Source organism: Schistocerca americana, chromosome X (genome assembly GCF_021461395.2).
Source record: "Schistocerca americana isolate TAMUIC-IGC-003095 chromosome X, iqSchAmer2.1, whole genome shotgun sequence".
Lineage (NCBI taxonomy): Eukaryota > Metazoa > Arthropoda > Insecta > Orthoptera > Acrididae > Schistocerca > Schistocerca americana.
Genome location: NC_060130.1, coordinates 122,211,112 through 122,226,023, shown reverse-complemented (window position 1 = coordinate 122,226,023; position 14,912 = coordinate 122,211,112). Strand labels below are relative to the sequence as shown.

Sequence of the window (14,912 nt, the reverse complement as noted above, 5' to 3'; positions counted from 1 at the left end):
AACTTCTGAGGTCATCAATCCCCTAGAACTACTTAAACCTAACTAACCTAAGGACATCACACACATCCATACCCGAGGCAGGATTCGAACCTGCGACCATAGCGGTCGCGCGGTTCCAGACTGTAGTGCCCAGAACCGCTCGGCGAACCTGGCCGGCAGTCTCGTTTATTTGGTGTGAGTTACAAAATTGCTGCAATATTAGAAAGGCCTATTTTGTTTTATCTAGCAGACAGTGATGCAATAGATGTAATCAGATCGAGAAACCACACCAGTCTTGGGTATTATTTGTGTCAACAGCTTTTTCAGTATTAGATAATGACATTTCGATTTTTCATGTAGCAAAACGTTTGATGAACTTTGATGAGGTAATAAATTCTTTTGCAGAAAGGTAAGCATGCCATGTAAAGTTGTACCAAGATCAGAGAGAAAAAATGCTAGGAGCTAAGGATTGAAGAAATATGTAATTTCTTGCTTATCTCATGTCTTTATTAGTTTTATGTATCCTATATTTAATTTTATATCACACAAAACAGCAAGTTATTAGCTAATAGGCAATAAAGAGTGCAAATTTTCTGAAGTGCTCTGACCTATCTGGCGGAACCCGAAACCCCACCACCCTATGGCGCAAGACAAGGAATCTGCAGCCCACATGGTCGCAGAACTGTCTCAGCCTCTGATTCAGACCCTCCACTCGGCTCTGTATCAAAGGTCTGCAGTCAGTACTGTCGACGATACTGTAGATGGTGAGCTCTGCTTTCATCCCGCTAGCAAGACTGGCAGTCTTCACCAAATCAGATAGCTGCCAGAAGCCAGAGAGGATTTCCTCCGATCCATAGCGACACACATCATTGGTGCCGACATGAGCGACCACCTACAGATGGGTGCACCCTGTACCCTTCATGGCACCCGGAAAGACCCTTTCCACATCTGGGATGACTCCACCCCCGGTGTGCACACGGAGTGCCCATTGGTTTTCTTCCCCTGCCTTGCAGCCATATCCCTAACACCTGACGTTGGAGCTCCCAACTACCAGTAAGCCCACCCTCTGCGACCGCCCAGATCTTGCAGACTGAGGGGCAACCTCTGGAACAGGACAAGCAGCTATGTCCGGCTGAAGATCAGTATCAGCCGGAGACAGAGCCTGAAACCGATTCATCAGACAAACTGGAGAGGCCTTCCGTTCAGCCCTCTGGAATATCTTTCGCCCCCTGCCACTCCTCAAGATGACCTCCCACTCTACCACGGGCGAGGGGTCAGCCTCAATGTGGGCAGTATCCTGGGCAGCCACAGCCATAGTCCGACCAGGGGATGTGTGGGACAAGCTGGCTGTACCCGACAAACCCCGTCCGGACCCCCACAGTGATGCCCATTGGCAACAGCCTCAAGCTGTGTGACCGAAGCCAACACTGCCTAAGCTGGGGGCGAAGGTATGCCAACTCAGCCCGCATCCAAACACAGCAGTCGCAGTTCCTATCCATGCTAAATACTGTTGTGCAAAGAACGTCTGAACTAATCTACAGAGAGCACAAACAATTCAACACAAAATTTAAATGTTATTAAAATACAAGGCTGCCTAGTAAACGTAGCAATGCCGCTACTTGCGCACTGCTGACACACTGCTCGGCAGCAGAAGGCTAACTGTACTCTGAGTAACATACAAAGACTATTTGAAAGAAATAAACAAATGGCAGACGATTACGCTACACTACATGCTGTGTGCGGGCGCAGGAGGAACTGGCCGCAGTTCGCGAGCAGCTGAGCATGCTGTTGGCCACAGTGAGCCGCCTTCAGGCTGCTGCCTCGAGGTGCAGTGACGGCGGAGGGTCTGGCGCGTCGCTTGAGACGCCCCAGGTGTCGCTTGCTGCATCTGCTGACTCAGCCGCCAAAGCACCTTCTAGTGTACCTGGAACGTTGGGGCTGCCCTCACCTCAGGGTGAGTGGCGGACTACAACACATTCGCGTTGCTTGAGGCGGAGGGCCAATGTGGAGGCTGGCCGGCTGGCCTCGCCCATTCATCCTGTCAGTGGGCAGGTGGCCGCGGCTTCAGCAGGGCCCGAGCAGGCTTACGGGGGGCAAAGGCTTGCTGGTTATTGGGAGCTCCAACATTAGGCATGTGATGGAGCCCGTTAGGGAAATAGCGTACAGGGCTGGAAAGAAATCCAACTTGCACTCGGTTTGTATGCTGGGGGGCCTCATCCAAGATGTGGAGGCGGCCTTACCTGCAGCTATCGAGCGTACGGGGTGCAGTCGTCTGCAAGTAGTTGCTCACGTCGGCACCAATGATGACTGTCGCTTGTGTTCTGAGGCTATCCTCAGTTTGTGCAGGTGGCTGGCGGATTTGGTGAAGACCACTGGCCTCGCAGGCGGGGTGCAAGCAGAGCTCTCTATTTGCAGCATCGTTCCCAGAGTGGATCGGGGTCCTTTGGTTTGGAGCCTAGTGGAGGGTCTCATCCAGAGGCTTCGTCGACTCTGTGACGGTCTTGGCTGCAGATTTCTAGACTTGCACTATTGGGTGGGGTATTGTAAGACGCCCCTAGCTAGGTCAGGGATGCACTACACAAAGGAAGCGGCTACTCGGGTAACAGAGTACTTGTGGCGTTCACATGGGGGTTTTTTAGGCTAGGCAGTAGTGCGAGGTGTCCTGATGAATACTCACAAGTTGACGTGCAGGCAGGGAAATCAGGACACGCTCAGTGTAAAGACACTTCAGCTATCAAGATATTAGCAGTAAATTTTCAGTGTGTTCCGAATAAAGTTCCTGAATTTACTGCCCTCCAGGAAGCGCGTGGCGCGCAAATTATTCTCGGGACTGAGACCTGGCTGAACCCTGAGATAGGAAGTTCTGAAATATTTAGTGAGGGTTGGAACGTGTATCGGAAGAACAGATTGGACACCGTAGGAGGTGGTGTCTTCATTGCAGTTGACAAAAATATTGTGTCTACTGAGGTCGAAGTAGAGTGTGATTGTGAAGTTATCTGGACACATTTAACAGGGCTAGGGGAAATAAAGTTAATTGTGGGGTGTTATTGCAGGCCACCAGGTTCCACCGTGACAATTCTAGAATCATTCAGAGGTAGTCTACATTCTGTATCGGAGAAGTACCCGGATCATGCTATATTAGTCGGAGGCGACTTCAACCTACCTAATATAGACTGGGATGTCTATGGATTCATTACAGGCGGTACAGACAAGCCGTCGTGTGAATTACTTGTGAACACATTATTACAAAACTTTCTTGAGCAGCTAAATCAATAGCCAACGTGTAATGGAAATATTTTAGATCTGGTAGCCACGAACAGACCAGACCTCATCGACGGTGTCAGTGTTGAGACAGGGATTAGTGATCATGATGTTGTCATTACAACTATGGTTACAAAAGTTAAAAAGTCAGTCAAGAAAGCTAGGAGAGTATTCTTACTAAAAAGAGCAAATAAGCAGTTGTTAGCATCCCACTTAGTAAATGAATCGACTTCATTTACTTCCGGTACGATGGACGTGGAAGAATTATGGGCAAATTTTAAACACATTGTAAATCACGCATTGGACAAGTATGTGCCGAAAAAGTGGTTTATGGACGGGAAAGACCCACCGTGGTTTAACAGCGCAATTCGGAGAATGCTCAGGAAGCAAAGGCAGTTGCACTCTCGGTACAAGAAAGATCGGGAGAATGAGGACAGGCAAAAGTTAGTAGAGATTCATGCTGCTGTAAAAAGAGCGATGTGCGAAGCATTCAACCACTACCACCATCATACCTTAGCAAAAGATCTTGCAGAAAACCCAAGGAAATTCTGGTCTTACGTAAAATCGGTAAGTGGGTCGAAGGCTTCCATCCAGCCACTCACTGATCAGTCTGGCCTGGCAATGGAAGACAACAAAACGAAAGCTGAAATTTTAAATTTAGCATTTGAGTAATCTTTCACGCAGGAGGATCGTACAAACATACTGCCGTTTGAGTCTCGTACAGATTCCCGTATGGAGGACATAGTGATAGACATCCCCGGGGTTGTGAAGCAGCTGAATGGGTTGAAAATAAATAAATCGCCAGGTCCTGATGGGATTCCAATTCGGTTTTACTGCATTGGCTCCTCTAGAGGAAAGGAGGTGTTCTTTTCGTGAATCGCTACTGAGGAAATTTAGAGAACCAGCATTTGAGGCTGACTGCAGTACAATTTTACTGCCGCCAACTTACATTTCGCGGAAAGACCACAAAGTTAAGATAAGAGAAATTAGGGCTCGAACAGAGGCATATAGGCATTCATTTTTCCCTCGTTCTGTTTGGGAGTGGAACAGGGAGAGAAGATGCTAGTTGTGGTACAAGGTACCCTCCGCCACGCACCGTATGGTGGATTGCGGAGAATGTATGTAGATGTAGATGTAGATGTAGACATTACATAACACAGATATTAAAATGCAAATCTGCCCCTGCTAAATACGAAACTACACAATGATTTGACTGGTTTAACTAAACAAGTGTGCTAAGAACACTCAAACAAATTTTCAACTTGACTACTACACTTATATGAAAGCTAAATAAGCCACTTGCTGCCACTTGCGCACTGCTGCCACACTGCTCGGGGGCAGAAGGCTAACTGTACTGTCAGTAACGAAAAAGACTATTATATGTGAAAGCTTAGCTTCTCTTGCGGCTTATTAACCTTAGATACCAATATTATATGTGAAAGCTTTGCTTTTATTGTAGCAACACTATGTATATTAATTTAAACTATTAACTTTCCCTGTTTGTGTGTTCGTGCTACGTAACAGTGGTGTTGCTGTTGGCTGAGTACATGATGTGTCCTATGCTCGGAATATTCGCTGCCATCGGCTGGTGAGATCATGTGAGCTATGACTGGCTTACAAACGCGCATCGCTATATTGATTTCAATGATTCAGAAAGTAATATGCAGTGTTTCGTGGAATTGCAATGTATACTTTCGTAATACGAAAATACGCAGCGTACATGTTGCTGCACATCAAAGATATTTCCAAAACGTGTCTTTTTCCCTGAGTTTCGTTTTTTAAAGTGCTGGGAAATTCTACGCCCGTGTATAAAACCATAACCTTTCAAAGGACTGATAAGGGAAAAATATACTGTCACTTAACACAGAAAACGTGTGTTTTCACCCAGGAGAAAGTGTATTTTTAACCGGGAAATCCGGGAAAACTCCGGGAATTTTTTTTCCCTGTCCGCGTATACACTCTGATGTCTCATGTGTAACACTGTGCACTGAATGGTATGCTCTGAACCACTTCTGCTTGCACAAGCTTTGTAGTCTTTTGTCAGATCTGCCACTGATTGATGTCTGCCGCCTTTACAGAGCAGGCATTTGTGATGAGGCCTTGTCACTTATTCATGATTGGGTCTTTTTTTTTTTTCAACCATGTTCTGCAGGTGCTCTCAGCAGGAGCATGCATACAGCTGACTAGCTTCACATGTTCTGAGATGCTCACTCCCAGGTGAGAGGCCATAACAATTGGCTCTTTGTCAAAGTTGTTTATGCCAGAGGATTTCTACATCTATATACATACTCCGCAAACCAACAAATGTGGCCATATTGTGGCTAGAATGATACCTCAGTCATCTCTACATTGACATACTTTGCTTTCTGCGTCACATGCCTGCAATACCACCAGGCAACAGTGAGTCTCACAGTGGGCAGCGGCCGTAATGTTGTGGCTCATCAGGTTACGTCATGCTTGTGATATAGAAGTTTATGTTCATCCAGTATCATTGAATTATCTTTCAAAGTATGACAATAGGGTAGTCAGTACTTTACTTTCCATTTTAGCTGAGAATGTAAAGAATCTGACACAAGTTGTTGTTTTAGTTGAACTGTATTTTAAGAACATTTGAAACAATAAAAGATTTTAATAGTTCTTTTCCCATTGGCGACAAGATGGGAATCTGTCCACGCTCTTCCACTAACATTGACAAATACAGATTAACATACCGACCCCATGAAGATAGGTGGTAAGGCCAGGTGGAAGAAGAAGAAGAAGAAGAAGAAGAAGAAGAAGAAGAAGAAGACTTGAGAATTGGGAACCAAGAAACTTGTCAGTCCAAAAATATTGTGAATCATTGGTTATAAGTTGTTGTTGTTGTTGGTGGTGGTGGTGATTCCTTTTCCTTCTGCAAACACAGTCATATGTAACTTGCTCTCCTCCGCCAATGCTTCCTTCACCATGAAGCAAACTGACAGTAATTTTTCAGATAATTGTTGAATAGTCGTGTTATGCCACTAACAAGGGAATGCTCCAATCCGACATGTCAATACCTACCCTGAAATTTTTTGCACAGGAAAAGCTGCTAAGGCGAACTGCAAGTATTAGTATTAAAAAAAAACAAAAAAAAAACTGAGTTGAAGTTACTCAGTTTTTCTGCACAGAGAACCACTTATAACAGCAGTTTCAGCAGCCCTTACCTCCTATTACACAACTCGACGAATAAGCAGGCACAGCTGTGACAAGAAAACATAACACCATGTAACACGAAGTCCATAGTGCACACATGATAATTTTCAGCTCTTAAACCGTACCAAAAATGCCTCAAATCATTAATTTTTGGACAACTTTTAGTTTGTGTCAACTGCATAACTGTTGCAGATGTATTTATTACTCAAGTGAGTAGCTGAGGAAAGAAAATAAAGGCAGTATATGATATTGTATCACAGACAACTTCCACCAATCAGTGCTTCAGTTTGTTGATATTAAACATTTTATAACAATTCCTGTATCATGCTTCTTATGATAATTTTTGGATAGCAAATATTTTGCTAACACTGAAACAATTCCTTGTTTATTCCCTTTAGTTGTCACAAAAAATGCGAAGTGTTAGTTCATAATGCAAACAAATGTTTTTCTTGAACCAGGCACACCTGATATAGAAAAAGTAGTGCATTAGAGCACTTCACAATAATTACTAATTTTGCTTAGACATAACTGTAATGCAGTAAGAAATGATCGTGGCCATTGTTCTGCATATTCTGCTGCATACCAGGCACATTTGATCAAATTTGTAAAATGTGGTAGTGCCAACTGACAATGCAAAAATGACGAAAGTTTTACAATACTGTTCTGTTTATCAATCGGAAATGACAAAAAGATAACATAAATTATATTGTTTGACAATTTTCCATAAAATGCTTTAAACTTTCAAAATAAATTTTTAACGAGATGCTGAATAACACTATTAGTTTCGGGTGGAATCTTAATTATATTAACATTCTTCTTGTCCTCCTCCAAAAGACAAAGGTATCATTACGTCCAGACCAAGAATCCAACAAATGCAGTGAATTACTGCCTGCATGTGGTAAGATGATGATGATACGGATGTAACGTTGAAAATTATTCGCTCCCATTTTTGCAGATTTTGCTGTACTGATTACAATTTTTTCAGCTAAACAGTTTTTGAAATAATTCAAAAGCCAAGAACGCTTAAACACTGTTTACTGGATAACTGGTTTCAACACACTAACAGTGCCATCATTGGATCTGTGACGATATAACATGACAGGTTTGAGGGAGGGCTTACATGAATTACACTATATACATTAACAGTAGTACAGTAACACATACCTGAATGTAGATTAACATTTATAAACCATTTGGATATAACGATACATGAGGCAGACCAGTTGATGTAAAATCATTGTCAAAAAAAATGAAATCAACTGCTCTCATGGTCATTCTTTTCATAATATATGTAAAACTGCAGTCACAAGATAAAACTATATGGTACATGACCGCTGCTTGACTAACAATGGTTGGCATCACACTGCCCTATTCCACACAGGTATACCTGCTGCGATTCTGGTGGTTCACAACCGGCCACTAGATAGCCCTGTCCAAGCAGTGCACACACAGTCCCATGGTATAACCACTCATTACTAATACAATACAACTTTACTATTACTGCTAATCAAATACCCATACAAAGAACACTTTCACATACACTTACTGAACATACTAGACATACTATGCATAGTATACATACTATAAAGTACGTCAATTACAGAGTAAAAACATCTGCAGCAAAGGCATTATCCATATTAGTGCCATATAAAACTACATATTACAAATTGACCCTTATTCATATATGGAAGTCAGGAATATACACATAGTAAACTGTTCATAACACGTCTTAGATACAATGTGACAAGTGATTAAAACCTGTATGCTGGGTTTTACCTGTCTGGGCACTACGATCTTAGGTATTGTATGTGCCAAAACAGTAGTAACTAGCTATAAAAGGCTCTCACCAACTACACACTCGTTATGAACGGAGAACGGACCGACTATGAACACCTGCATAGGCTCATAAAAGTAAGGAATAGCAGGTCAGAAACAAACAGAGGGGGCACGGGAACAGATGGTTGGGGGGGGGGGGGGGGTTGTGGGGGGGAGAGGTGGCGGTGGACAGACATGCGTACCAAGATGCACAGCCACTCCACGTGCGTTCCCATCAGCATGGCACTCGTTCCGTCCATTCAGCCTACCGAATGGGGAGTAATGGAAAACCATTTTACTACGGTACCAAGAAACCACCCATTCTGGCCGGCCATACACAAATATATCTTTAGAATATAGAAACGTGAGGAAGACACATTTGGCGGGCAGTAGTAAGGTAAATGCTTTTTATGAGGCTTGACGTGTAGTCGGCCAGCCTCGCAAATAAATCTTTGCTTGATGATTACCATTGCCCACCAAATGTGTCTTAGTCACTTTTCTATATTCTACAGATGTGTTTGTGTATGGCCAGCCAGAATGGGTGTTTCCTTGGTATTGTAGTAATATGGTTTTCCATTACTCCCCATTCGGTGAATTGAATGGACAGAACGAGTGCCATGCTGATGGGAAAGCACTTGGAGTGGCTATGCATCTTGGTACGCATGTCTGTCCCCCCCCCCCCCCCCCCCCCCCCACCACCACCACCACCCACCTGTTCCCGTGCCCCCTCGGTTTGTTTCTGACCTGACATTCCTTACTTTTATGTGCCTATGCAGGTATTCATAGTCGGTCCGTTCTACATTCATAATGAGTGTATAGTTGGTGAGAGCCTTTTATAACAAGTTAGTACTATTTTGGCGCATACAATACCTAAGATCGTAGTGCCCAGACAGGTAAAACCCAGCATACAGGTTTTAATCACTCGTCACATTGTATCCAAGTAGTGTTATGAACAGCTTACTGTGTGTTTATTCCTAACTTCCATATACGAATAAGGGTAAATTGTAATACGTAGTTTTGTATGGCGCTAATATGAATAATACCTTTGCTTCAGGTGTTTTTACTCTGTAATTGATGTACTTTATAGTATATATAGTATGTACAATAAGTGTACACGAAAGTGTTCTTTGCATGGGTATTTGATTAACAGCAATAGTAAAGTTGTATTGTATTAGCAATGAGTGGTTATACTGTGGGATTGTGTGTGCACTGCTTGGACAGCACTATCTAGTGGTCAGTTGTGAACCACTAGAATTGCAGCAGGTATACCTGCATGGAAAAGGGCAGTGTGATGCTGACTAGTCGAGCAGCAGTCATGTACCGTAAAGGTTTCATATTGTGACTGCAGTTTTACATATCTTACGAAAAGAATGACCGTGAGAGCAGTTGTGTTTTATTTTTTGTGACAATGATTTTACATCAACTGGTCTGCCTCATGTATCGTTATATCCAAATGGTTTATAAATGTTAATCTACAGTCAGGTATGTGGTACTGTACTACTAGTGATGTATGTAGTGTAATTCATGTAAGCCCTCCCTCAAACCTGTCATGTTATATCTTCATAGATCCGATGATGGCACCTTCAGTGTGTTGAAACCAATTATCCAGTAAACAGTATTTAAGCGATCTTGGCTTTTGAATTATTTCTACAACGCCCCACTATGCACTGTGTGTTCATTGCTAAACAGTTTTTCTTGTCCTAATTTGCTTTGATTTTCCGGAATGCAGATATAAAGCTGCGGAAATAGTAATCCACTGATACTTATCACTGGCATTGTTGTATACGGATGTGGCACAGCATTCGTTGGCTGCATTTACTCAAAATGGTAAAGTGTGATTTGCATGAAACCCGACACTGGCTCCACATGCGGCGTTTTAGGGGATAACAAGAATCTTTGTCTTCACTTCAGCTATGAATTACCTATTAATGACATCTCCTCTACACATTTACTTAACGTAAACTTCGTAATTTTGTGACTTCCTTGTCCATATTATTTCCTGAATCTGTTTAACCAGGTCAAAGAAGCCTGGAAATCAGTAATGTTGAACCTACTTGCCATTCAGAGTGGCATGTGTCACAGATTTCGCTTGGTAACCGTATATTGACCCTTATATGTTGTTCTAAAACTATTCAATAGTTTTTCTTTCATACTTCTGCAAGTTTCATTGTGGTGCATATTTCATACTTCGTGTAACTTTTTCTTCCGTTTATGCAATTCATGTTTAGATCTTACAAAATGAAACCAGCTTTGGTAATTGCTTAACTTTAAGTGCTTTCTCGCTCCTTTGTTTAATCAAAAAATTCACAGCCTTACATTTGTCACTGAAAGCTATTACTGTGCATGTGTTCTTTGGGCTTGGGAGGTATTCTGTTTTTGTTCTGGACTTTGTTAGCACAATAATCATCATTCGAACAACAGTTAAAGAAACATCAGAGTTATTTATTCCAATGTTTCTACAATTTCTAATGAAATGTCAACATTATTTGAACGAGTGTCCATTAAAGTAATATATATATGTAGGTCATCGGGAGTAGTAGGTGATTTTGATAGCATACCACGTTCTTCATATTTTGTCTGCTCAAATTTAAAAACATTTATTGGATTCCACGTTACTGTGGAACTCTGGAACCTGCACAAAGACAGATGCTATTAATATGAAGTATTCACAAAGAAAAAAATTAAATTTTTCCTCCATTGTTAACACTTAGTGAGTGAGACAATTGTAAAATTATTGTTGATATTAAATGAGTTGCAAATTCGAGCGACAGTAATTGTGAACAGTTGCATCAGAGAAACTATCAACAAAAACTGTAATTTGCTTTACAAATAATGAACACATTGTGTCATGTCATCTGTTTATCGATGTACCGACAACAAAGGCATTATTCATGTTATCTGTTTGTCAATGTGCCGACAGCGAAGGTTATGTACCTGCTGTGTTGTGGACGCACTGTCTGCTGTAGCTACAGCAAGGATTTGCACTACTCCAGTCAGCTGGTGCACTATGAATTTGGCAGCTGTCAACATTTTAAAAAAAATATTTGCAGTGTGTCTTAACAGCTAAAATTTTTACATTGTGTTTCTTCCTGTATAAAAAATTTCAGGGCAGATTTTGACATGACAGGTCGGATTGTTCCCTTGTAAGATGGGAAAATTTAGTTGAAGCTCATAAGAAAAAGAAGCTATATTGTCTAACAATGAAATTGCAGATAGAAGTAAATACTGATAACTGCATTATTTGTAAACTTTGTTTTGTAACTTACAATTTCTGAAGTATAGTTCAAACATTTTCTTTATGTGTAACAATTGTGATGTTATATCAAGACTCATGTGACACCTTAGACATATGTTGCTGTAATCCTAACAAAAATCAGTTAAGATAGTACCTTCTTTTCATTATGTGGTTGTTAGTCAAATAAATATGAAATGCGAAATAAAACTTCAAATTATTATTATTATTATTATTATTATTATTATTATTATTATTATTATCATTGTTGTTATTATTGCTTAAGAATAACAACTTGTCTTCCACCTGCTGTGTGGCACGTTCATTCTGTTGGTGGTGTTTTTTGGTGAAAGTGAAACATTTCTCTCTGTCTTTGCAATACTCTGCAATAGGTCAGTAGCTCACTAAAAGCTACTAGTCCCGAAAATTGTGTTCCAGACCTTTTCTCTGTGTAAATGTCTTGTTCTATGTATTTTCTTACTGACATGACTTGCTTGTTTCATTAGCAACACATATTGTGGCTCACCTTTTTACCTTTGAAAAACCTCTATTGCACAGACACACAGACTTGAAACTTGAGTTCTCCCGGACATATAAATGTTAAATTCTTAGTGGAATCACTGGGTGATGTTTTAGACGACCACTGATATTTGGACAGATGAATACACTGTCATTTTCAAGGCACAAGTGCAATGAGAGAGCACTCTGCAAAGAAATTTGAACCCTCAGTAGTGGGGGGATATGCTGAGCAAGAACCATAATTTGACATTTGAAGTAAGACCACATGCACATGACTGCACATGCACACGTGTGCGACTGTGTGCGTGCATCCCCCTCACACACACACACACACACACACACACACACACACACACACACACACACACACACACACACACACCGTAAAAACTACCGCCACAACAAAAGATGAAAAATATCTGAAGTTATCGAAGTGAATTTTATTACCAACATATGAGCAAGTAACATTTAACTGTACCCCTGCGTTGTTTGGCCGGAGAAAGAGCAGAAGTCCAAGCAGAATTAAACAGAAACTTCCTTCACTGTTAATGATGTGACATGCTAATTTAATCTCAACTCTTCCTTCATAACACTATCGTAATAGTTAGAAGTACATGCCAGTCTCTGTGTTATGTTCAGTAGGGTATTGGTGCCAGGGCAGTGTTCTGCAATAGAAGATTTTCTCAGTTGTTGTAAGCATCTTTGATACTTATGCACTATATGATATGGTAGACAGCCACCTTACGCATTCCAAGGTCAACTTTGATCTTGGATAGCAGTCTGAAAACCCACTTCACTCCATGTTTCTGCAGATTACTGCCAGTCCTGGTGGAAATACCACCTGTGTATGGCAGAAAAGATGCAGACTTAAATACCACCCCATTGCTTTCATCAATAACCTTATTTGCACCAACTCCCAAGCATTTACCAGTTGTTGTTTTGGTTGGTTCTGTCACACAGGCTGTTTTCAAACCACATCCAGACACTGTTGAGGAGGTTAGGAGAGAAACGTGCGTTGACTGGACCATGTTCACTCAAGAGTAATATTATTACCACAAATCAAAACTGAAGAGTTTCCTCATAGGTCACCCCTTCTATTCTGTTGAGGAGTTTCATGAAAAATTAAGTTGGTTCTTATGTTATATTGTTGATTGCATTTACTTAAACCTATGGCTTGACTTTCTTTGAGTTCATAAACATTTTATTTTATCTGTTATTATTTTTATGTTGCAATTTCATGCACTGACACATTCCATGACCTTGGAGATTTTCTCCTCAATTTGGTCCTGCAGAACTAGATGTGTAAATAAATAAGTAACAGCTGTGAGTAATGTTTTGTGTACACTCAGATTGGATCCTGATATTGTCATCTTACTCACAGACAAGGACAATACAGTGGTCATGTTGGACAAGCAATAATTAAATTTCCCCCGAGACATTTAAGTGTCATCTTCATGTACGATAAAGATGGAAACTGAAGAAATGAATTAAAATTTGTGCCATGGCCAGGAGCCGAACCCAGGTCATCTTGCTTACTAGGCAGAAATGCTAACTATTACACCACCGCAGCACTGTGGTCAGTATTGCTGCACAAACTACCCAGGTCAAGTGCCCACCCAACACAAACTTCAATTCATATCTTCAACTTACTTTCGTCCTACATTGTCACTAATGCCACAGACTTCCGGCATTGGAATTGCACCCTAGCTTTGGACATAATGAGGAAGTCCTGTACTGTAGGTGATCTTATAGATCTTATAATTAAATTTTTCTCGAGACATTTAAGTCTTATATTTATCTACAATAATGATGGAAGCTGATGGAGTGAATTAAAATTTGTGCCACAGCCAGGACTTGAACCCAGGTGTTCTTGCGTACTACGCAGAAATGCTAACCATTACACCACTGCTGCACTATGGTCAATATTGCTGCACAAACAATGTAGGGGGAAAATAAGCTGAAGATAAGAATTGAAGTTTGTCTTGGGGAAGGTATTTGACTTGAGTAGTTCATCCAGTATTGTTGACCATAGTGCTGTAGTTGTGTAAAATGGTTAGCATTTATGCCTAGTAAGCAGGAATACCTGGGTTCGAGCCGTGGCCGTGGCACAAATTTTAATTCATTTCTTCAGCTTCCATCACTATCATAGATACGCAGCATTATGTTCAAAAGATGCAATGTTTACTACCTGATCCAGCATAGTTGCTGACTCCATGCTGACCCAACAATAAGGGTTTAGTCATTAGTGGGAGACCAACAGTCTCTTGCAGAAAAGTTTGTTCTTGCAAGAGTCTATAAATATTCCTAAGTGTCGTCGTCTTGTCTGTACTAAACTGTATGGTCTTCAGAATATCCACTAGGAAGGGGTTCCTGTTTAGTCTGTTGTAGATGACACTAGTGCTCAGACATACCATGTATCCCACTAATAGATCAATGTGCATATCGCTTTAGGAATTCTGTAGGTTTCTGAGATTTTAATAAGTTTTGATGCGGTCTCTCTCTTCACTCATGTACCTCTGTCTCATTCGTTATGCTTAATTGGCAATAGGTTTGGTGTTTTATTAACTAATCTGTTTCAACATTTGTTAAAATACACTTACTTCTTATTCAATTACCAGTTCTACAGGCATACAGATGGAGATGTGGAGCCCTTTGTCACCAATTGTTGCCTGTCTATTTATGGAAGATTTCAAGGAATGCGTCCTGGAGTTGGCATTATTGAAACTTACATGCTTTCTTAAGTATGCCAACAATACTTTTTTTGAACAGCTATATTTAGTCCATTCGAATATTCGCTTCAGTGTGGAGGTGGAGAAGAATGGCTGCCTTCCCTTCCTTCCAGGAGGAAGGTTGCTGTTACATTGCGACATGCTATTTATAGGAACTCAGCTCAATTCACACTGATTTGTATCTTCAGACTTAAAGTTGTCATCAC

General features: G+C 41.2%; 1 protein-coding gene across 1 annotated transcript in view; it reads left to right on the top strand.

Annotated features, from left to right (window-relative positions):
- LOC124555099 (zinc finger FYVE domain-containing protein 9) overlaps positions 1–14,912 on the top strand; it is a 378,366-nt gene that overhangs the window by 257,105 nt on the left and 106,349 nt on the right. The gene's annotated exons all lie outside the window — the stretch shown is intronic.